Genomic DNA, 26,215 nt, shown 5'->3' with positions numbered 1-26,215 from the left:
CTTCCCACGCACCCCCAAAATACACGCACATGCTATTTTTCACACAGTGGGTGTCCGTGTTTGTCGTGTACCCCTTTTTTTTACGGCCATACTGGCCTGCCTGTTGATCGCGTATATTTTTTTGGGCTCCTGGCTGCCACACCGTACTACGTGTGTCTTTTTTGCATGCACATGGGTAACTGGGGGGCGCTTGTCTCCTTTTCTTCTTTTTATGGGGTGCCTGTGTGTTGTGCGCACGTCATTTATCCTAGTGGGCCACAGTATGGGACATTCATCATAGCTGTATATACGTGATTTTTGTTTGCGGACACTGCCTTCGTGTGGCGGACGTGTTTAGGCCTGTGTGTGTCTTTGCCCGTGCGCGGGTTTGCCCTATTCGATTCCATGAATACGTGTGGTTCGCGTGCATGTGGGCATTCCGTGTACTTCCCAGCAGTACTTCCGCAGTTACGCCTTCTTTTTCACACGTTGTTCCCCATTCCGCGTGTTACGCCCTGTGTCCCGCCCCCTTTTTGGTGTGTGCGCGGATGTTGCGCGCTTTCCCCTTGCGCATCGTGCACAGCGTTTGAGCTGTTGCAATGACGTGTGTGCCCGTGTGCGCCACACTCGGGTTTGGCGCACATCCCAAGGAAAACACGCACAGGGACTTCCATGAATCACACGCTTGCGCGTGCGCCTGTTTTTTCATGCTTGCGCCACGATTTTCGGCGCACGTTTGTTCCATGAATCGGCCCCCCAGTCTCTTTGGCTGGTGCCTCTCTTTTTTCATACCTAAGAAGGAGACCACCGAGCTACAACCATGTCTAGACTACAGAGATCTGAATGCTGTTACAGTGAAAGACCATTACCCTCTACCTCTTATTCCAGACATTCTGGATGTCGTTCAAAAAGCCACAGTCTTTACTAAACTTGATCTTCACTGAGCCTATCACCTCATAGGGAACAAGAAGGTAATACATGGAAAACGGGCTTCCGAAAACCTTTTCAGTCATTATGAGTAAAGAGTCATGCCCTTTGGCCTAGCAAATGCACCTTCAATTTTTCCAAAGGTTTATGGATCATATATTTGCAGATCTGCTCTTTCACACACTCATAGGGTACCTGGACGATAGTCTAGTCTTTTCCACTCATACTGCTGAGCATTCTGATCATGTCCAACACGTCCTTCGCTGGTTGCGAGACAACCATTTACAAGTCAAACTAAAAAAGTGCACCTTTGATGCTCCTTCTGTACCATACCTTGGTTTTATTCTATCCAAGCCCAGCCTTTCTATGGACCCACAAAAAATTAAAGCCATTTTGCAAAGGAGGAGACCTTCTAATGTAAAAGAACTACAACAGTTCCTGGGCATTGCCAATTTCTATAGGAAGTTCATCCTCAATTTCTCCAACCTTGTACTACCTTTAACCTCTCTGCTCAAAAAGGGAGTTAAGTACTTATGGGACGCTACTACAGAGAAAGACTTTCAGAACTGAAGTCCGCCTTCACTCCTGCTCTGATATTGAATATGCCAGACAGACATAAAACCTTTATTGTCGAAACTGATGCTTCAGGCAAAGCAGTTGGTGCTGTCCTCAAACAACTTGGGGATGATTTTGAACAACACCCAATTGCTTTTTATTCCAAAACATTACTGCTATTCGAGGTGCATTATTTAGTGTTGGAGAAAGAGTTGTTATCCATGAAGTTAGCATGTACTGAGTGGAGACACTAACTTCTAGGAGCAGAACAAGAAATAGAGCTTTGGACCAACCACCGCAACTGCTGTTGCAGTCGTTCGAATACCGTAACAGTCGACAGGCCAGATGGGCATATTTCTTTTTGCAATTTCAGTTTCAGCTAACTTTCATCCAAGGTACAAAAAATTGTGAATTGGGATATCCCCACTAACCAGAAAAAGACACATGTGATTGATTTCTTGGGCCTCATCAGTTACTACATCATCATCAAGGGTTATGGAACACTTGCCTTTTGCCTCAAAGATGTGAAATCCAAGAAAATGCCAAAGAAGGTCACTTGACTGATGGCTCGTGCAAGGCCCCAGTTCTCAAGATCCCAGATCATGGCCATGAATTGGAATTTGTGCAGTGTACGTGCAGCAAATCTCTGAGGGGGTAGAGCAACTTTGTGTGTATCTTAGTAGGTGCTTCACCACGCAAGGAGGATTTTGCAGTAATTTGGGTAGTGTGCACACTGAAACCCTACACATTTCTGTTTCTGTTTGGAATTTGGCTATGCAGGGTGAAAACCCTAAGTTATTGCATAGGGACAAATCCGTAGAGTGATCGGACATGAACATCCAACACAAACCTGGGGTTGCATCACTCCAGGGCAGATGGCCTATGTAGATACGTTTGACTTAAGAATGAGCCAGACACCTAGAAGGGTGAGCCTCAACACTTTTGGCTGTGGGGTGTTGCCATCAGGCAAGGGTGTAGATGCCCTGTGGGTTTTTTTATTAACTAACAAAATAATGCAGGCAATTCCATGTCAGCTGCTAACCAGGCCACCCTTTCCTAAATCCCAATGCCAAAACTATAGAATAAACATGCTCCCTGCTGATTCAGTAACCTGATTTCAGCATCTGCTCTAGACTGGTAGAGTGAAGGTGCCACCTCGACAGCAGCAATGACAGCCAATTCTCTGCAGCACAGTACCTGCATCATAGATATGCACCTCTATTCCAAAAACAACATCTACATAACTATGAGAATGCTATCCTGGTGGCACGTTAAAAGGTACACATAAACCATACTTGCATTTGAGATATGGTGGCTGTCATCTCTCATATTTATGCAAGTCACATCAAATTGATATCATACATGTGTGAGCCCTGTTTGCCCAGTTCAGCTATGGAAGGGTTATGTGTATTACCCCCAGCTGGGCTGCCATTGCTGCTTCCAGCAAGACTGTAGCCACATGAGTTACCTCTCTTTGGTACGTTGTGAGGACTGGTACCACCCTCCCCAGAGAGCCCACCAATCCAGAGGAAGCTGTCTTTGGGAAAGGAATCAAAGAGCACACCCTTCACAAAAGGACTACACTCACAGGAGGATGTTACATACGAAAAGGGCCTTAAATGCTATTGACAAGGGAACCGGTTCGGGATAGAATAATCAGAGGGTGCTAAGACCAGCGGGAGAAGGTGCCACCATCTTGCTTTCTTTCTTCCTGTGCCCTCCACTTCCTTTAACATAAAACAATTTGTGGGTTATGCCAGAAGGCAAAGGTCTCTTATTCCAAGAATAAAGATTAGACCCTTAAAACAGGCTTGCTTTTATCCAATAACCTGTCAACATTTGCCTTTAAAAGAGAGGCTCTCCTACTGCATGTTTTAATCATCTCAGGACTTATAACATACAGGAGAGCGCTTATTTCCAAAAGTCCAAAAGGCATGAGTTGAGGACAGGTAATCCAAGGCAGAGGCAAGCTCCGTCCCCTGACCATTGCTAGGATACATTACGAGTGACCTGCTAATGAATCAAAACCTGCACTCTGCCAGCAACACTGCTGCTCAGGACCTCAGCATGCTAAAGGACCCCTGAAGGTATGTGCTAGCCTCCCCTGTGTTTGGGAGATTTGAAAAGGACTACTGTGGACCTGAGACCATGGACAAACAGCTCCTAATAGACTAGACAGAGAGGATTCCTGATCTTTCAACATTGAACTGCTGCAAGTCATGATTCAAGCTTATTCAGCACCATTTTGAAAACAGTAGGACCATCCAGAGCTGCCTCTGGCACTTATCAAATCTTCAGTTCTGCCCATTCACAATGGTATTACGCCGTACCATACCAACTGAAGCACGTTGTTGCCTCAGCTCGAACAAAGAAGCATTGCTGCACTCACATCAGTTGAGCCACTGTTAAAACCACTTGTCTCTTCATTGCCAATTCAGTTGATGATTGAATCGACCCTGGTGTTCTCTCTGAATCACATCCTTCAAGCACAGAATTGAACCTACTTGTCTGCACATCCAGTCATCAGCCTGTCCTTCATCAAATCTTGACTGTCAATCCTAACCTGGTGACCATCCCAATCTGCACTGCTCCAGCATCTCTTTGAACTGCACCCTTCTTAATTTTGATGCCCACTCGCCATCTGCTTGCTGCTGGTCCACCGCGATTGATGCACTTTGAACTGAAACTAACCGTTTAACAGCACCAAGAAGCCTGGTTCATCGTTGTCAAAATGCAAGTAACTGCAAGGTACTATTGCCTGATAACTGCCTCATGGTCCATTTTTGTCCCCAGAAAATGACTAGGTAACATTAATCCCTTTCTGCAACTGGAACACATTTCCTTTTCTCCCCCTGTCTCATTGCACAGACTGCTACATCTTGATATCTTGCATATTCTGTGTTCTTCCTACAGAGGTGGGTTTTCATTCCTTTAGTTTGGACTATTGTACTTTGCTGTTTGTCTTACTGCTGTTTCAAATGCACACTCCTCTTGTGAATATAGCCTTTGCGTGGTCACACATTTGACTTTTATGATGGGTACACTCTTAGCATGTATACGTGTAAGGGCTGAGTAGGTGAGATAACCTCTATTCATCCTTGTACTCCTGCAGGGCATAAGTTAATTCCTCACATCCACCATGTCATATTTACTTCACATTTTCTGATTGGTGCATTTTTCGCATTAGCTGGTGTAAAAGGTTGAAAGTCTCAGAGAATACACACCTCAATTTCAGAGGTTGATCATATTTTCACGCAGGTGGAGCTGGACAATTTGGAATCATATTTTCATTCATATGTTCTGGTAGGAATTGTTCCCATTAGTGCGATATTTTTTTTAGATGTGCATGATAAAGCTGAATTTAGGGATTTGTGATGTAAGTTTGTAAATTGAATTTTGGCAGAACTATTGTATTGTACAATGTAACAATAATTAACAAATATTAATATGTTGTGTTTAGTCTCATTTTGTTGGGAAGCTGTAGCGTTACAAAGATATAGCCAACATGTTTTTTATAATTCACCAGGTAATGCTAATTTAAATTGTCATCTTTATTCATTTTGAGCTGGGCATGTGAAGAATCAGCCTAATGAATCATATGAGCAGCTTTAAGAGACCTATTGTGAACACAATGATTAATATGAGTGAGTAACAGGTCTCTCTGTCAAGCCTTCCTTTCAGATTTGTAATTTGTAAGTGCCATGCTTTTCCTTTAAACTGTGGGTTTGAAATAAAGTCCTCTTCATGATGTCAACACTTCAGATCTTTATTGGCTGGGGACCATGTATTTGGCTCTACTTTAATCTAGGTAAAAGTTATTTTTCCAAGCCCTGAACACATGATCCATTTGTTGGACTGGGTTTAATGTGTTTCTTTGATGTTTTTCCCCAGATGGCACAGCTAATCTCCTGTGGTCAAAAACCTCCCCCATCTGTAATGTGTTCTCATATAGGTTGAAATTTTTTTTAACTTGTATCAAACTCACTGAAAAACCAGCAAAAATAATTTTGCCAAGACCAAAATGTGGGACACTGTTATTTTCCATCCAATACTTTTATATGCCTAATTCCTTATTTGTAAAAATGTTTGTGGCAGCATCAATGTAGTGTCAGTAAATTACACTGATTTGAATGCAGCTGCCAAGGTTGCATTAATGTAATCATTTATGGCTGATAGTTGCATTGAAAAACAAAAGAAAACTGTTCATTTAGGCCAGTCCATCTTAAGGCGAGCCTGGTAATTTTCTTTAAAGGAATGGTTTGGTCAAAAAATGTTATTGTCCCGACAGGGCGGCCATGTGTTTTTAAGCCTAAGTCGCTCGATTTTAGAAAAATTTCCATTGGACCTTACCCGAGTTTTCATCCATTAAACGCACGTGAAAACAGGCATCAGGGAGCTGCCATCTTGTGATAATCCTATCACTTGCCCCATCGCCCTGGCTGACCTGCTTTTGCGGCACTAAATCATATCCCCGCCTCTTATCCTGTCATCAGCAGACGCGTACTGCCCATTTCACAACGCCAAAGCACGTCTCGTGTCAACAATCGCTGCGCTTCAGCTAATGACGTGTCGCCATGGAAATGGAAGGACGCCTCTTTCCTCAATAAGTATAAACAGACGGTTTCACAACACACAGCAGCAGATTTTCGATTCCATTCCTCTCACTGTATTTCTTTGAGTATTCTGTGACTCATTTCTGTGCTCTGGTCAGCTACCTTCGTTGCTTGTAGCCCGTGTGAACACCTGTACCATTGTTATAAATTATTTTAGTTTGTTTATCACACAATGGCTACAATAATGCCCTACATGTACGAACCCGAGTCTACCGAGGAGGAACTACTGGAAAGGGAAACCTGCGAAAACTATGGGGCTTCGGACAGCAGTTGGCAGGACAAATCAACGGATGAAGACCCTGGACCTAGTCGCATGGACAGTGTTTCCACCTGGTGCACATGCAATCGGTGCAAGCTAATGCCAACCGAGGACGAGAACTGCTGCTGCTGTGAAAACTCAAGATGCGTGGCCTACATTTCGGAAGGCGATCCACGGCCGAAATGCATCACCGAGCTGCCAGACTTCAGGGCAGCCTGCCTCACACGGTGCGTGTTGAGGATAATGATGGTGCTTATGCACGAACTTCGCGCAACTGTTCGTCCTCGTAATCCAAGTAACGAGTAAGTATACTCTGCTTGTGATGCCACTACTATTTCATGGTCATCTCCTTTATCCAAAATTACATCTACATATCATTGTAACACATGAAAGTCGTTCAATAGTTGCAGTGTCTAGATAGGATTTGTATGAGCAGAATGCCATTAGTTACAAGAATTGTCATTGACAACAAACGTTTATTAAACTTATCTTGGTCATTTAAAAACAGTTTGTTTCATTCTTTTTCTCAGGTGGTACAGGTTGGTGGCCTATCGTTCCTTTACATAGTGGCTTCACGGGAGGCTTGGACACCGCGTTCGAAGAGTAATACCCGCCTGTGCCGTTCGTGCCATAAGACAAACTTTCCCCAGTGACAGCGGTCAGTACAGGGGATTTTCCCTAGCTGTGCTGCAACCTGACCTGTACAATGTGTAAAGTCTTGTATTTTTGTGCCATCAAAATAAGATACAAAATAAAACACCACACATATTTTAACAATGGTTGTTTCGATTTTTTAAATTAATCAAGTGTATCTCCATTCAGCAGTCTTCCTGTGCCTTGTCTGCATGCCCACCGGCCCATCCATCCACCCCCCCCCATCAAAGGCAGTTTGCACCCGGGGATGAGCGCTGCCATGGTATGCTGTCGGGGGCGATAACGGCCAAGGTGCCAAACACCATGTACACTTCAAAAGGTATCCCACGCCCAGGGGCCATCGCTCACATGGCCTCCTCAGACCCCGTGTCTCCAGGCAGGCCAAGCCTGATGCAGGCCGCCCCCCTGCAATCCACATAAGTGTGTCTCCATTCAGCAGTCTTCGTGTGCCTTGTCTGCACGCCCACCGGCCCATCCATCCACCCCCCCATCAAAGGCAGTTCGCACCCGGGGATGAGTGCTGCCATGGTGTGCTGTCAGGGGCGATAACGGCCAAGGTGCCAAACACCATGTACACTTCAAAAGGTATCCCAAGCCCAGGGGCCATCGCTCACATGGCCTCCTCAGACGCGGTGTTTCCAGGCAGGCCAAGCCTGACGCAGGCCGCCCCCTGCAAACCACATAATACCACGACATACACACGTCATTCATTCACAAACACACCCCTGTTTCTAATACTTAACAAACCACTTGATATGTCTCATGAGAACATCTTTGTGCTTTGCAAGTCAACTCCTGAACGTGCTACCTGAGAACCACTGAGATCTATGCTAATCTGCTTGTCGTCGTGCTATCCGTGAACTTCTGTGACCGCTTCGAGCCAACTCGTCAGTGTGCTACCTGTGGCCATCCACCTGTTCTCCTGCAACATACTGCTTGGCTTGCTGAATCCAACTGTTTGTTGGTCAATGTAAGGCCATGTACCCTAGTCATATTTCGTTGATTTTTAAATTTCTATCTATTTGCGAGTAGAGTACTCAATAGTGCTATGTTCATTGGTCCCATTGCTATTGACTTGAGTTTCAATTGTTATGCTATCAATAGATCTATATATTTTCATCTGTGTCAATTATCATCGAATTGCATCCTTCGAGGGTCCAGTCTATAATGTAAGAATGTTTCCTTCTCATGCAAGACAGAACATCCAAGGGACGAGTCACATGTTCAGAGTTTAGTAACATCATTTATACATTTCTGCAATGTATGCAAATACTAAGCCGCACATGATGAACTGGTATAGTTCCGGCGACCAAAACAAACTATGCATTGAACATTGTATGGTTCATTTACTTTTGTATCACATTTTTATTCATCAAGATTGTATAATAATGTCGATATTTACTTTTCAGAATTTTCAACAATGCCTGCCTGTTTGATTAGCGGTTGCCCTTCGAAGACGCATGCTAAATCTGAAGGCACTACAATGCATGTATTCCCGAAAACTGTTGATCTAATAAGAGAATGGGTCAGACATTGCGGATATCCACTGGTTGAGCTGGAAAGTAGAGTGCAACAAGTTTTAGAGGCCAAGAGGGGTGATCGATACCGCATCTGCAGCTGGCACTTTTCCTCGAACATGTACGCCACATCTTGGGTAACAAAGAAGAATAAATGGCGAACGACACGAAAATTGCTCGCAAACGCTATTCCCACTCTATTCGTCCACATTCCGCCACTGGTGAGTCAAGTGTCCGGATTTAGCTTTAGGCCTTGCGGTAGTGTGCAGGTAGCCAAATGGAGTAATTGATATTTTAGGTTTTGTGTCCCTTGTAAACATTGATATGAGTGTATAGCTTTTTGAATAATGACATTTATCAATATATTCTTTTTAGATTTCATAACCCACATTCAAAATCTATATATGGGCACAGGGAACGGTGCTATATTGCGCATTTTCAATAGCATTACTCTCAAGTATTCTGTCTCCTTACATGGCAATTTTAAATATTGGCATTTCATTATCAAACAATAATGTACCTTTACAACTTCTTGACTATCCCTTGAATCTGAAGCAAGAACATTCTACATCCGTGACGTGCTCGCAGTTATCAACCACTTCTAGTGCGTATCAGGTAATCTTACTTGGCTATTCCGCTACAGACTTGTTTTATGCATGTCAAGTAATAGTTTTTATGTATCGTGTAATTATTTTACTGAATATTTGGCTAGAGCTTTCCAATTGATATACACCTTAGTTATCGTCCACTGGTGTTTGTTTTCAGTTATAATTAGTGTTATCCATACTAATGCAAGTACTGTCTTTCAGGGAGATGCTGAAGCGTCCACCACATTGACAACATTCATAGATGTTCTTCAGCAGCAGGAGGTATGGATACTGACAGCTCCATCGAACTAGATCATCAGAGCTGGTATACGTGTTGTTTGATTGTTCTACACAATGTTTCATTTGTGGTTAGCCATTGATATGTACCTGTGCGGTTGACCCCAAGTGTGTGTTATGTTTTCAATATTGTAATCCTTACTAATGCAAGTACTATGTTTCAGGCAGTTGATGGAGCGTCAACCCCTGCACTTGATGCGGAGCCTCACATTGAAGTAATTCCAGGGGAAGTGGAAGCGGGACCTTGCGTATACGAATCGGCGCAACAGCTTTCGGAAGTGCATACTACATTTACAACATCCCTAGATATTCTTCAACAGTACGAGGTATGGATACTGACAGCTCCATCGAGCGTGATCATATAACGTGATTCCATTTGCTTTACTTTCTTCCCTATTAACGCAAGTACTGTGTTTCAGGGAGACGAAGGAGCTTCCACTACAATCACAACATCCCATTTAGATTATGCAGATGTAAATAAATCGGAGAAATAAGTCGATTAAATCTGATCATATTTAGATATTCCTTGATTTTTTTAGACAATGCATCATTTGTGGTTATCTCTTTATATGTACCTGTGCCGTCGACCCCAAGTGTGTGTTATGTTTACAATATTGAAAACCATACTAACGCAAGTACTGTGTTTCAGGGAGACGACGGAGCTTCCTCTACAATCACAACATCCCTTGTAGGTGATGCAGATGTAAAGAAATCAGAGAAATAAGTCAATTAAATCGGTTCATATTTAGGTATCAATTGATTCTTTTAGACAATGCATCATTTGTGGTTATCTCTTTATATGTACCTGTGCCGTCGACCCCAAGTGTGTGTTATGTTTACAATATTGAAAACCATACTAACGCAAGTACTGTGTTTCAGGGAGTTGCTGATGCCTCCTCTCCAATACAATAATTCATGGCAGTCCATGCGGAGCCAGAGGTATGGATACTGACAGTTCCATCTAACTAGATCATCAGAGCTCGAATACTTGTCGTTTGATTGTTCCACACAATGTTTAATTCGTGTTTAGCTATTGAGATGTACCTGTGTGTCCGTCCACACACATGTGTTTTATGTTTTCAACATTGTGATACATAGTAATGAAAGTACTATGTTTCAGGGAGTCGATGGAGCGTCATTCCGTGCTGTCTATGCGGATACAGAAAATATAGTCATTGCAGCGCAAGAGGAAGGGAAGACATGCAGAAACAAATCGGAGCAACAGCGTGCAGATGTTGAAGTTCGAGTCAAGATAGTTGCAAAGAAAAGAAACAAAAATAAGGTTAGTTACAAACAATTCATCATTTTAGAAATTGTTTTGTGCAGGGGACTATATTTTTTTTTTCCTGTCAATTGTACTATACTTTATCTTGTGTTTAAACTGAACATCCCTTTTCCAATCTGTCCTCTAGCTACCCGTGGGTGTACGAACTATACATACACAGACAGTGAAGCGAATGAGAGATGTTGCTTGCCAGACCATTTACACTATGGAGGATCTATTAATTCAGACGCGGCGTGTTGAGACTCGAGATGCTTATGTCCAATGGCCAGAACATGAAATGAATGTGTCCGGAGAATCCAGTAAAGTTTCATTGGACCATTGCTACAGTGCGACCGCACCACCACAAGAAGATGATACTGAATGTATTGAAGATAGCTCTGAAGTAGTCGCAGATCAATTCACACAATCTAAACCCGCCAAAAAATTGCCACCCAAAAAGCTGTCGACATTGTTTTTTTTCTCCCATCAATGTTGAAGTAACAGATGTTGAAATGACAGAGAATGAACCAGCAGCTGCATTCACCGACGCATCAGAACTTGATATCAGTGATATTTCTTTCAATTGTGGTGATATGTCCTCAACGATACAGTCCGAAACAACTTTGACGCCAGATGACAGTCTAATGAAAGTGGGCAAATACATAGTATTCGACAGTTTTTTGATGGATATTATAAGTATGCTGAAATGTGGGCATTCAGTTGGAGAGGAAGTATGCGGGAAGCCATTGATTCATGTGACTCGTCAAAAGTAAGGCAGTAACGTCAAAATACATGCCTCCTGTAGATTAAATCATACGAACTGCCAGCAGGCAATCTACTGTGTGCAGCTGCCTCACTTTTTAGTGGGCCCAGTTTTAGAAAGTTAGAGTCTTTCTTTCAGTTTTTGGGACTCCATTTCATTTCTAAAACGCAGTACTACAAATTACAACATGATTATCTATTTCCGGCCATTAGTGATGCTTGGAAAATTGAACAATTGTCTCTAGCAAGTACATTCGAAGGCAAACGATTCAGGCTAGCCGGCAATGGACAGTGCGACAGCCCTGGATTTTCTGCCAAGTACTGCACCTACCACTTTCAGGAAATGGATAGTAAAAAAATTGTGAGTTCGGTGGTCCTGCAGGTGTCTCAATGTACATCCTCAGTGGCCATGGAGAAACTAGGATTTATAAAATCATTGGAATATCTACAATCGAGGGGAATGGACATCGACCTCATAGCCACGGACAGACACGTTTCAATTGCCAAGACAATGAGAGAGCAGTTCCCAAATATTAAACATCAATTTGACGTATGGCATCTTGCTAAATCAATCAATAAGAAAATCTCAGCTGCAGGGAAAAGAAAAGGTTTGGAAAGTATTTCACAGTGGTCCCAGTCTATCAGCAACCATCTTTGGTGGAGCTCCAAAACTTGTGAAGGGTCAGTGGAAATCCTACTTGAAAAATGACGGTCACTGATGCACCACTGTACCAACGTTCACCGCTGGACAGAAAACCAACATTTCCACCAATGTTAACATGGCCCTTTGTCCACAGAGGAGGCACGGAAGAAGAAGTGGTTGATTCCATCTTCACCTACACACAAAGCCATTGAGAAGATTGTTTTCGATAAAACTCTATCAAGAGATTTGAGGGGACTGACAGAATTCTGTCACACAGGAGGTTTGGAGGTGTTCCGCAATATGTGCCTAAAGTACAGGCCAAAGCGATTGCATTTCGGCATACAGGGCATGAAACATAGGACTCTACTAGCGGTCTTGGCCCATAATGAGAATGTGTGCCGTGAACAATCTAGGACTACGGGAAATGTAGGGATGCCTCGCTACACTACGGCCTTTGCAAAAAGAAGTAAGAAATGGGTGGTGAAACCAGTATATGAGGAAATGGAGTTCGACTTTGTTAAAGGCCTTATTGTTACTGTACTAGAGAAGCACAGATATGGATTTTGAGCGTTTCTGTGCACAGCACTGATGCATTGCCACCGAACATTGCCACTGTGCCATGCCTGCCCAAAGCAGAGCTTGTTGAGAAGTACAAATCCCGGTTTAAATGATTGTAATCTGATTGTCTTTTTGAAAATAATGTTATTGTACAGTGTGCATACAAAGTATGCTAACCTGCTGACCTTGTGAATATGTGTATGTATATATTTTTGTTGCTGTAACTAAGTTTCATTATCTCATGTAAATGCTGCACACTGTTAACCGAGGGGAGGCTTGCGTATTGCAAATAATAAAACAAACAAACAATAAATCTCACTTTCAACTCAACTCCTCGGGTACTTTATACTTTCTCTGACCTTCCCCAAAAAAGTCAATGTCTCCATAGTTATGGTTCTCTAGGGCTGCAAAGCTAGCGGACAACGAGGACAAAATTGGGGGCCTTAGAACGTGCCAAGCGAGGCGTTGCAGATGGGAGAGAAGCCAGTTTGCATTTGCACATTGAGGTCTAGTACATAGATGGAGTTGAAAATTCACGTTCTCACAGATGGCTTTACACAGGATGTTGCAAAGTAAGAATGTATGCTCATGCAGAGTGAATGTCAGCGGCTTTGACTTTTTGCTCACGGGCTGAAGAGGCCTGCGGCTCACACTGGCAGTATAAGGTTCTATTGTTTTTTGACCTTGAGAGACAGGGACCATGCCGAAAGGACTTAATTTGAAGGAGGCGTGCAATAACGTAAGAGACGATAAGGCTAAAAATTCTGAAACTAGACCGAGTTTCATGTTAGTTCAGTATATGAAAAATCGTTGGCACGAACACAGGGGGATTTACAGACTGCATTACGCAGAGACACAATGGAAATGGCAAATATAATGTAAGTAACTCTTTAGATGCTTTTATACTGGAATGAAGAATGAATGAATGAATGAATGAATGAAGGAAGAGCAAATAAAACATTTGTGGGATCGTCTTTCTACCGGGCACATGGGCATGCATGTCCCCATTCCACACGCATGTAGACAAACACGCATGTAGACAAACAGTTGTTTCTCAGTGGTTCAACGATAAAAAATCATTACATTGTGTGTTTACCTAGATTTATTTTGTTAGTTTTCACATTGCTTTTAGAGCCGAACATACTCCATTGCACTATCCTCGCAAGCAAATAGTTTCAGCTCGGCCGTAATAAATAAAATGAATAACAGTAATAAAGATCGGCTGGTGAGACTAATTTCAATTTTTATGTTTTCTAAACAGGTACATCCTACCGTACTGCTACTGCCACCTATTCCAGACCCCAGCCGATGGATTTTTTAATCACCAGCTGCAGCTTCTTGTAAACAACTGCACAACGTTGACCATTTTATGGGACGATCACCAAGGGCCCATATGGCTTTACGCAGTACTAACAGCTAGAAGCAACATATCAACCTTTAAAGTGGCCTAGCGCCTAGTTGATGGAACAGCCTTGCGGTTCACCGTGCGTCCAAAGTGCTTCTTTTAACGAAAACCAACACCCTGTGTACCATAACGGAACAGTGCGTGACTCATGATAAACTTTAGCGGATTTGCGGATCGAGATAAATGAAAAAAAATTCCATTCCGATTTAATATGCCAATTGCTGAATATTCTCTAAACATTTAATTGTCAAATAAATGTACTTTACCAAATGTACCGTATTGCTGTTTGATTTTAAAGTACAGTTTTATATTCCGAATTGTGGCGCACTGTGTTGTGAGTTGATCTGTGTTGGTTTCTGGGTTCTGTGTGAAGTCGCGTAGAAGACGACTGGGCGCGTTTGCCTACGCAGCACAGTAACATCACGGAGAGAGGCGGGGAATATGAATGTTTTGATAATGTCAGGCTCAGGGGCGGGGGATATGATTTAGTGCCGCAAAAGCAGGTCAGCCAGGGCGATGGGGCAAGTAAAAGGATTATCACAAAATGGCAGCTCCCTGATGCCTGTTTTTGCGTGCGTTTAATGGATGAAAACTCGGGTAAGGTCCATAGGAAATTTTTCTAAAATCAGCGATTTAGGCTTAAAAACACATGGCCGACCCGTAGGGACAATAACATTTTTTGAACAAACCATTCCTTTAAATGACTGATGTTATTTAAAAAGTGTATTGAACTGGGAGGTTTAAGAACGCATGTCTGGAAAACAGAGCCAGTATTGAATTGTCCTCAAAGTCTAAAAATGTGTTATGCAGCCTCTATGTTGTGTCAGGGCTGTGAAGGGTCAGACGAAGAACACGGATTAGGGGTTTCCATCTCACTCTTTTAGTTAATGAAAGAAAAGGTGAAAACTTTTAACTTTCCATAAGCTAGGGTATTCCCTGCCTAACAAACATAACTAGGATGCTCGACACTCATCGGCGATATTCCAAATCAAAATAGAGTCGACTCTCCAAATTAAGCTTTCCGTTAAAACAAGTAAAGCACAGGAGAATTACTCCCTTTTCCTGTGTGATGGCTTTCTCACCAAGTTCAATTCAATAACATATCCTTAGGTAGTTCTTGGTAACTGTAGCTATCAAATCATACAATTCAGATATTGGGTTGTTCAAGGTCTCAACTGCCTCTTTCCTTCCCATGAGATATCTATTTTGCTTTCTCTTTAATTAAATGAAAGATTCTCTCTTCATTCAATGTCCACTTCATTCCTTGATTGGGACACGTTTGAGGACTCAAACACTGAGTCCTTTCATTCACTCTCAATAATGTATCTTGATCTGGACTAATATGAGCCCCCCAACAATGATTTTAAGTATCCTCATGTACCCTTGATTTTTTTGCTGACTGGGACAATTTCGAACATTCCAGTAATGATTCTCATTCTCCTTGCATGCTCTTGATGATTTGCCTCTATTGGGACAAGTATTGTCAAGGGTTTTGACCCATGTTGAATCAATAGACTGGGTAGATGTGGGGATGAGCTGTCGCCGCCCATTATTCTATCCCAGAACAAACTAAATCAATAGACTGGGTGGATGTGGGGATGAGCTATCGCCGCCCACATTCACGCCAGAATAGGAGAACCGCGCAGTTTGTGCGCACACCAAAATGGTCGCCTAACCTTCCACACACCAGTGCGAGCGTGATGGGCCAGGGGTGCCATGAGTGGAATGTGTGCCAAAGGAAAAACAGCAGTGACTGTTAGCTTAAAAAGCCCTTTGAAATCACCTTGGTTTCTCTGAATGCAAGCTCAAAATGCCTATTTTCAAACATTGCAGGATATTCAAAAATCTCACTGAACACCAGGAGACATTTGGCAGAATAAAGTTTTGTGTGCATACAAAATCTGGAAAGAAAAAGAGCCCAAAACAATGGACATAACAAAACTGGCTGAGCTGTGGAGGTCAGCAGCTTAACTTAAACTGAATTGAAAACCACTAAAATCGAAATGTTTAAATTAAATGAGGGACCTACTTTTGAGTATCACATAGTTTGTAACTGCTGAAATGTCATAGTTTTGAACTTAGAATCAGCACTCTAGCTGCATGTGTAAAAATTGTCAGTTTGATTTGAATGTAGAAAACTGGGAACAAAAAGTGACATTTAGCTGAAACCTGGCTTAATGAAACTGGATTCTGCCTGACAACTACCCCCGACAGGAGTTGAAACTGGATCAACAGCTGTGTTCCCAGGCCTGGCTGCATTCTGCTGCCCCACAAAAAGGAGGTCACATGGCCCTGTTGATTGAAAGGGGAGTGGCAGCTGGGGACTGCAGGAAACTGAACAATGGGCCTTCTTTGGCTCAGCAAATGTTATATTGGGGGGGCCGTAAAGTGGCTTCCTCTTGGGGGAAACTGGGAGGGGCAGTGCCTCTGCTAGCACCTGAGCTTGGGGGAAGTGGATAAACCAGTTATTCCACCCTGTGATGTGGGAAGCCACACCCCTTTTGACCAGAGCATAATTTTAAAAAGATAGATAACGCATAGTGCCGACTGGTCAAAATTATATAATTAATATCATTGTTCTTGTGATTTTTCTGTGCATGTTTTAAGAGGCGTTAGGACCCTGTGGTGTATTCTGGGGGGTTGCTAGCAGAAAATAGGGTCTCACTCCAAATGTATGCATGTTAAAAATCTGACACTTTATCATCTGAAACCCATCTCCCTGGTGCACATTTGTGTAAAATCTGGAAAGGTTTAGAGGTCGTTATCTGGATGAAAAGGGGAGAATTCTGTCATCAGTGGACACAACATCGTACAAAGACAGGGATCGGATGGTTTGGTGCTACAGAAAATATGTAAACTGGACCTATAATATGAGAAAAATGGTACATAGATCAATATGTATTTGGATCAGAAATAGATTTGTGTGCAATTTGACAAGGGGAGGTTCCTATGACCATAAAACCTACAGCATCACTCTGACACTCCATTTCTTCCCCCCAATCAAGGGAGAGAGGAAAGCTTGGCCAATGATAAGTGAGAGGGGCAGGCTTAGCTAGGCCCAGGCACACACCCATTTTCAAAACACATAAAAAGGGCCACAGAAACCCAGGCAGAGGACATTCAATTCCATTTTCTGCGGGACGCTCTGCCGGGAGACTCCAGACTTCACATCCATCAATCCTCAGAGACCAGAAATTTACTTCAGAACTTAAAGCAAGGGCCTAAACCCACAAACTGAGAACTCTTCTCAGCAGGCCTCAGCATCCTTAAAATCATTTGCAAACTATTCCACAGCCGGGCGAGCTGTTTGAATTCTTTGCCAAGAACAATTGCCAGAGACCAGACCAGAGATCCAGAGAGACCCAGACCGCTGTGAGCAGAACCGGTGCCTGATTGACCCGCCGAGCAGAGAGAACCGAAGTCCAGTCGACCAGATCCGTGACGAGGCCCATTCATTTCAAAATTAGGAGTGAGTATCCGCCAGAACTGAGCAGAACCCAATCTCTTAGTTAAAATAATCTAATTCAAACTGTTTTAACCTAATTAGAACAGCCTCCTAGAAATCGTGTCATCTGTCATTTTTAAAGCTGCACAACTGTCACCTGTCAATTCTGCAGCTGCAAGCTTTCACCTGTCATTTTGAGTTTTACTTTAAATCCGAAAATCTTCCTTTATTAAGTCATCCGTATTTCCGGAACCGTTTGGGCTAGGGACGAGATTTAACTTTCATCTGAAAGCTTAGAATCTAGGCTTTCCAACAAACCGACTTCCTACTCCCTATACTTTTTCCCTAATCGCGAGACACACACTCGCGAAATTTACCGCGATTTGCGATTTGGCCCGATTTCTTCATCTGTAGAAATCAGCAGCTTTTTGCTTCTCTTTGCTAAAATTCGTTGGCAATCTGCTAATCATTCATAGAGTATTGTTAAAGTGAGCCTGAACTAATATAAAGTAGCCATCACCTACCCTGAACCTCTAGAGGGAATGAAAAGCAATTTTAGCACCTTTTCACTTCCTTGCAAACCACATTAAAGTAATTCGCCTGTGTTTAAAACTCATCCCTGTTTTCTCTAAGCTTGCTGGGGGAACTGGAACTGTGTATTGCATTATAAAGTGTGATTTGTTGGGATTCTTGAAGACTGTGTGCTCTCCTTCCATTTCTTGTATTGCATAGGGGGGGAGTGAATTGTCAAAAGAAAAAGTGATCATATTACCTTTTGCTAAAATCATAACAGGTTATTTCTGTACTGCATTTTATTCCACCTTGCGTTTCCTTGAACCATATAAAGCATTCTTTCCCACCTTATTCTTCTGTTCCTATTCATAAATTACCTCTTGCTGACTACTGCTCATATTCACAAGTGTAATATCCATTATCAAATTATTTATAGAAGTGTGATATATATATATATTGTTTAAATTTTCAAATAAACCTTTTAATTTGCAAAACAAACCTACTTCTTGGCTCAGTGGGGTCAGGAGGATTCTAAGAGGGGGGTGTTATACAAGGGTTGTCATCCAGAGTACTGAACTGGATATAAAAATACATCAATAAGGGTTTTCCTCAGCATCCCAGGCTAGGCATCGACTTAGCTGTAGTGTTGATTGAATATCGCTTACAGTATCCAGGAATGTTTTTCACTCTCTTTATATATTATAGACACTGTGGGCCTCATCACGAGTCTGGCGGTAACCCTTAAATGCGGTGGTAGTGCTATTATTGCCGCATTTAAGGGTCCGCCAGATCATGGCTTTGGCGGATTTCCCCCCAGCTCTGAGCTGGAGGGAAATCCATGGCAAAATTGCTGATTTTCCGCGCGATTACTGCCGGCAGGAAATCCGCTGGTGGTAATAGCGCAAATTTTTCCCATTGGGCCCAATGGGGAATGAGGAATTCCTGAATGGGCCCAATGGGGAATGGGCAATAACCCTTCCGCCAAACCCGTGATCCGGCGCTAATAGCGCCGGGGGGTTTGGCGGTAGGGCTATTAGCGCTGGCGCTAATAGCGCCAGTGTTGCGCCCAACTCGTGATGAGGCACTTTGTCTTTACTGGGATAAGTATGTGTTTTCCATTAATCATTCTAACTCTCTTCATATGCTCTTGACAATTTGTCTTTACTGGGATGAGTATGAGTATTCCCGTTATTATAGTTTGTCCTCCTCCTGGGTCTCTCGTTCTCCTTCTAACCTGGATTACTCAGGGATAACATCACAGCTTTCTGACAGGCTGGAACCCTCTTCTTTTCTTGTCAGGACAGTTACTAGGTTCTTTGTTTCCCTGTCGGACTGCTCACTCTGCAATACTTTAGGAAAAAGTGTTGTTGTTCATGTACCTCCAGGTCCACTGCAATGCGGTCATGCCACTACTTGTCTGTCTCTCAAGTTCAGGATGCCCTGCGACCACTTCAGTCTTCCCCGTCCTCTCCCCCTGCAGTGCAACATGCTGGAGGCTACACTCAGGCTTCTCTCTCCGTCTGGATGTAGAGTGTCCAACATTCTCTCCAGATTATTCAAAACATTTGGGCTGTCTTTCTCCATAGATCTCTGCTTCCATGATTGATGGCACTGCCATGGGACTTTGCCCTACATAGTGTCAACGTCCTTCGTTTGTGTTTGTGTTAAACTCTGTAAGTAATCTTTTTTGTACCATGCACACATTTCTACATAGGTACAACTAGAGGGCTTGGCTGGCAATAACAGATTTTAGTCTGTTCTTCATATGTTCTTCCATTATATGTTTTAGAAGATGGGTTGGTGACTGGTTGCTTAGGGAGTTCTTCATTAGAACAGGAGTCATTTTCCCCACAGGGGGAGTCTCTTCTGGTGAGGTCCCGCTTGTCTCTACCCCTATGGAGGGTATTGAGTAGCAGGCTCACCTCCTCAGTCTCACAGTGAAAAGCTCCCTGGCTTGCATACAGTATGCAGATGCAAGGTACATTACCTATTTTTGAAAAGTGCAGCATCCACTGCTATCTCGGTGTGGCTATACCAAGTGTGTGCCCCAATTTGATCTTAGAGGCACAAGATTTCCATTGTCATTGTCCTCTGCCCTCACCCATGATGAAAGCTCCCGAAAAGAAGTGTCCAAAATTAGTGAAAACATAATAGTGTACTGGGCACTGGTACTGGTTTCAGGGAAGAAAACTCATTTTACATCCAGCAAAAATATTTCACATTCCTGGAATGAAATATATTTTAGAAAAAGTACATGTCAGTAAGCTGTGATCAATTTTAAAAGACATGGCATGTTCGTTTATTAAACTAATGGTAAATACTTTGACTGGTGTGGTTTTTAAAGTAAACATTACAGTGTTACAAACAAGGCTTTCTTTATATACTTGAATCAAGCATTTTTCCAGGCTAAGAAGTAGTTGACAATTATTTAGCATTCTAGAATTCTGCTCTGCACTATTTGCAAGGACTGGTGTTATATATTGGAGCTCAGGGGAAACGCGTTTGTCTTGGAAGCAAGACAATGCAGCGCAACACAGGTTTGAATGCCTATCCAGTGCTTAGAAACAATTTGCTGGTATTATGCGCGTTATAAAAGAACAATTATAATAATAATAATATATGAAGTGTTGCATTGTAATTCAAGGCTCTATATTTCTTGTTAGCAATGCTTGGTAAAGTACCTCAGTGTGTTAGTGCAGTAAAGCCACACCTTCTGGTCATGGTTTGAGAAATGTACACCACATACAAACCCAGCAATGGACCATTTCTTAAATGTTTGTTCTGATTCCACCAGTCTCTATCTTCCATTAACTTTCCCATACAATCTATGTCACCAGTCAACTCTGAGGACTTCACAATGTCCTCTCTGCAGACTCTAAGCAGGCCCAAGGGGGCAAAACAACAATGTCACAGGAGATAGGGGTTGTACAATAAACATTTGTCACTCTGAATACCATAACAGTTTAATGATCCTTTGAGAATATAAATACACACTAAACCAGTCACTGATTGGAAAACATGCATGACTGATTTTCTGTCCTATCCAGATATAACACAGATGTTCGCTCAAAACTCCGGCTAGCCATCTGAGGATTCGAAGCATATTCATGACTCATTATTTGTTGTTCCAGCAGAGCCGAGAAGATATACCAACATTCAGCTATTGTGACTGAACCTATTCCATGTAAATGTGTGAGCAGGATTCTGTTTCATGGCCAATAAGACTCGTGTGGCAGAGTCTCAATAAGGTGTGCAACTCAATGAGATGCATCACTGTGCAAAGATGATGTTGCGTCATCACACATCTCATTGTCCACACAAATCAAACAAAAATACAAACGTAAGCCGTGTGCAAAAAAGTGAAAAAACAAGTGCAAATAAAGCACATATAATGGAGCAAATAATGGCGCATCTGAAATAATGCGCACAGTGAAAGTGTATCTGCCATAAATGCTCAAATGAGGTACAAATGCAGGAACGCATACGATTATGTGTCAAAAAGGTGTGCATCACATCAGATGCAGTAAAACAGTTGCACAATCACCCTTAAAAAACAGACAAAAACCAGAAAGGAATATAGCACATTGTGGTTCAGCACTGTGTGACCACAGGCTCTATCTGCAAGCATACAGTATATTAGGAGAATGCCATCCAAGGGCATTTAAAGCACTCTGTTGCTTCCCAAAGCTATATCCACACTCAATAAATAACATAATAATAAAAAACAGGGTGCAATGAGCCAGAACTTGTGTGCAGTCTTAAAAATATCAGTATTGGTGAGGTTGAGGTCATTACTAAATACTTGGCGGGACACAAGTATACCCTAACCAACCTGCATGGCCCATTTGCCAGTCCAAATTTAAAAAATGTACTTTGGGAAGACGAATCCACAAATGTGAAAGCCAAAGGTGTGGCAGATAGCACCACCAAGGAGATTGAGAAGCGGTGCAGTCACGTAAGGGGGCGGACCCAAAGTAAGATTGCAGAGGTGCACTGTGTGGTAGATCAGAATTAGGACTCAGACACTGAGGTATGGTTCAAGGAGTTGTTTTTTCTTTCTCTCAAAGTCCAAGCCTGCTCTTTCCCTACTCTGCCAGATTAAGCCCATTCCATAACAACCGAAAGTCAAAAAGGGTGCTCGTCAGGATGTCTAAACATAAATAAGTTATCAGTCCAGGATCCTATTCTACCTAACTGCTTTCCCTGTCCCACAAAAGAAAAAAGAAAAGAAAAAAACAACAGATGTAGAATATGGAAATACCAACTTGAAACGGGATGGCTTCTGGCCCAACCCTTATCCTTCTTTATCATAGGCCTCTTATCTATGTTTGTACTCCAATCTTATACAGTTCTTGGCAACTTGAATGTCATACAGGTTCTCCGGTCCATATTTCTCTAGTCCCCTTTTGGGTTTTCTTTCACTCTATCTCCCCAACTCTGGGGCTGCCTTTTTCTTACTCCCCATGCAAGAGTTCCTTCAGTCGTCCCACTCTGGGGGTTCTGTCCTTATCACTCCCCACTTGCTGGGGTTCTTACTCCTTACTCTGGGGTTCTTTCTTCAGGTTCTCATTCCTACTACCCACAACATGGCTTTCTTATTCTCACACCCCAGTCTGGGTTTCTTCTGGCTTCCCCACCCTCCTGGATTCATCCTTCTCTTCCTTGCCCCCTGCCTGCCTTCATTTCCATGGGAGCCACTGCATACCTGGTTGCTGAGAGAGGGGCTCCTCGGGAGGGGCATCGAGTCAGATCAGATTCTACATCCGGCTGTGGTGAATCCTTCCTCCCATTCGCTCGGTGCAAGGTCATGTAGGCGGCTTCTCGACTGCCTTGCGGTTCAGCCCTCTAGGTACTTGGTCCTCGTTCTTGCCACCTCTCTGGGCTTCCCCAGCTGCTCATCTGCCTTGCCTTGTTGCACTCTTCCACAACTCTGGGCGAGGGGCTCCTTGGACTAGCGAGGGAGTTAGCAGATTGCTGTAATTCAAGAGGCCAGGGTGACCAGTGAAGAGTACAAAGCAGCCAGGTATGAGTACAGGGCACTCAACGAGGTCGACAGGGTAAATCAAGATACTTGGCCCACATGTTCAATTGCGTGCAGCACACAACCCATAGGCAGGTCCAGCTACAAATGCATCAACATTCCGAAAGAATGGGTGTGGGTAATTGGATAGCCACTTCCCATGAGGTGAAGGTTGTGGAGATGGTAATAAGGTGCAGATTGAGTGCAATGACCAGGATTTATTATTTAACCTGCATCCAAAAGCATCTGCAAAACAGCTCATGACTCAATCATTGAGCAAGGATGTGGAGACCAGGTAGGAATGGTGGTCACAACTCTCAGATGCAGCAGGCCCAGAATTGACTAAGTCAAGTATTGGAAACAATTCTGTCCTGTTTACATATTGTGTTACTCATGGCTCATGTATAGGACATTTATTCTTTTCATTTGCAAAATATAATTGATGTATGAAGCCAAGACAAATCCATTTATAGATTGTGTAGCTGTACAGAGTGCCTCATTTGCCTAATGGCTCACTTGCATAGGGTTGACAGTTCTACTCTGATAATGTCACAGGTTGTTTCTTAGCCAAGCAATTCAGATATACTTCATGAATGATGTGTAGGTTGTTGTTGGGTTAGAGGGATTGCCCTGAATTCAATGGTGCCCTTGGCCATTATTTTTCCAAGTGTATGAATGACTCTTTGGCACTGGGTTGTGACTTAGCATCATAAATGTGTGGGACAAACCGGAGGACACTTGCAGGTAAGAGAAGCTCACTGGCTGTTGTCCAGCATGCCCTGTTCGCTGGCCTGCCCAGCACGCATTGGGTGAACTATCTTGAAACAACTTCATTCCGTAAGGCAGCCCCCGAGCCCTTCTAGCCACCCACAGCATTATTCAGTATTGGTGGCAGAGGCTGCAGATGTAGCAGATCAAGAATTACAAGCCCAGTATGTGTGTTATATTGCATAGCACAGCGCAGGCAACACTATGTTGCAGATGGTCAGAGGATATAAAGTAACATTGCCACCAGATTGCTCTGGCAATGGATGCATGATTTGAGTATGCCACATGTACGCTCAATGGGACTTCTAGAGAATGTGTGCTGTGTTGTACAGTCACTGACTTCTAGTGACTATATTCCTGAAATGGGTAAGCAGGTGTGGTCTCTGGCGGTACTCATAATAATCAGAATAATGCAATGTCTTTCCATATGTACAGATGGATGTGTGTAGAAGGTTGTGTGTCAGAGATTACCAAGCTAACAGGTGCCCCTGTCATTTCCAGCATCACATTGTCATGTGATGGCCGAGTGGTGATATATGCAGCTGGCCTGTGTTGCTCCTGGAAAGTTTGCATTTGAGATTATGCTAGCCATGCCTCACACCTTCTCTGCATTCTCAGAATGCCAATGACTTCTGCACCTATGCAGGTTTTTTTTTGTGTTTACCAGGGGTTTGAACTTTACATGGCTGCAATCAATATCATTACACATCCACGGGAATTTAGCATTGCCAAAAAACTACCCCTCTGTGCATGTTTTTGTATGGGCATCATGGGTGCTGGCGATGAGTTGTTTGGACAATGAAAGGACCACACTGAATACCTGGTGTAGTGCCCTTGACTGTGATGACTTAGAGATCCCTAATGTGATTCCAGCAGTCCTCTGAAAGGAGCCCCTGATGAAAAACTGCAAGTTGGCAAGTATGTTACCATCTCCAATATTGCATGAGGCCGTAAAGAGTACCTGTGGGTAACCTTTTGATTTGCCAAGCCGCATTGGTTTATTAACTTGCTATATAACCTTTTTGTCTTCATCCTCTCTCTCAACCAATGTCACAGTAGCATAATGGGCAGAGGATCAGACAGTTTTATGTTGTGCACTTGGATCAATGTAATTGATGTTTTACTGTGTTGCGTGTTGTCATTGGAGTCTACAGAGCCACTTGTTCTGGTGGGTCAACAGTTGCACTGTTGCCAGAAACATGCTTCACTTTGTGAGTGGAGCAAATAATGAAGGTTACATTTTCAGCACATCATTTGTAAATGAGGATGTTTGAGCTTTTGGTGGGAACTACCTTCTTGCCTACTGTAATGAATTCCTTTACAGCATTCGAGTCAGGCCCTCACCTTTCACTCAAAAACCACAAAACACACACCAATCCTTTTGTTTCTGATGTGCCTTTGTATAGAATCCGTAAAAAAAAAACATCCAGGAGTTAAAAACCCAAAGGAAGTTATGGACTTCAACTCCCATAACCACTCAAGAACTGAGATGAGGAGGTGTACAGGGAGTGTGTGCAGCGTGACAAGAGCTTGAAGATCTTTTATTTTTAATTGTGCATTAGTTAAATTTAAACTTTCAGCACATTACAAAATACAGTTTCATTTAAAAAGAACCAAATATCCATAGATCATACAACAACAATCTAATATATAAAGCTGAATGTATCATGATGTATAGACACAGGAAGGCAGATTTACTCTTAAAGGAAAACCCTGATAAGTATATTCGTCCACATTGTCCAAGAGTCGTTTAGTTTCCATCCATTTATCCCCTTCATTACATTGTTTTTTCCTAGGCAGATTGATTATGATTTCTGTATAATTATGACCATGTTGTTTCTATCGGCGTAAGAGACCAGTGCATCCAAAGAGTGCTGGAAGCTTATCAGTGTTTGATCAAACAATATAATGTAATCCACGTAGGAGAGCCATGTTATCTGCACCCCATTCATTTTTGATGGAAACTTTTGAATAGAACAGAAAACCTCGAAGTACAATATGTGCATTGGTTGTTTTTCCAAATCTTCAATGAGCTGGACATTTAAAGATGGCAACCACATTATGGAGACGAGCAGTGCAGGAGGAGACACTGCCATCCACGCTAGGGCTTCTGAACGTGAGGCACACCAATGGAGCTGGCGAAGCAGAGAAGGCTGCCGGGACATGGAGAGATATGTCAAGTGCAAGCAAGGAAGGCCATGGAGATGCCAGGAACAGTGAAGGAGCTCCTTGAGCTCAGGCCATTTGATGAGACCGCAGTCTTCATCCTGGGCAATGTGACTGTGGAGCAGCGCTGGATGCTGGAGGAGCATCTGCACACTCCCAACTGGAAAGCGAGTGAAGAAGGGACAATGCAGAAGCACGATCAGCATCGGAGATGCTGTAAGAAACTAGTGAGTATGCGCAAAGCATCTGGGGACCCTAGGGTGTTCCAAAAAGCATGCCAACA

Source organism: Ambystoma mexicanum, chromosome 9, assembly GCF_040938575.1.
Source record: "Ambystoma mexicanum isolate Mex_15411 chromosome 9, UKY_AmexF1_1, whole genome shotgun sequence".
NCBI lineage: Eukaryota > Metazoa > Chordata > Amphibia > Caudata > Ambystomatidae > Ambystoma > Ambystoma mexicanum.
The sequence above is the reverse complement of the archived record's forward strand: the minus strand, read 5'-3'. Positions refer to the sequence as shown.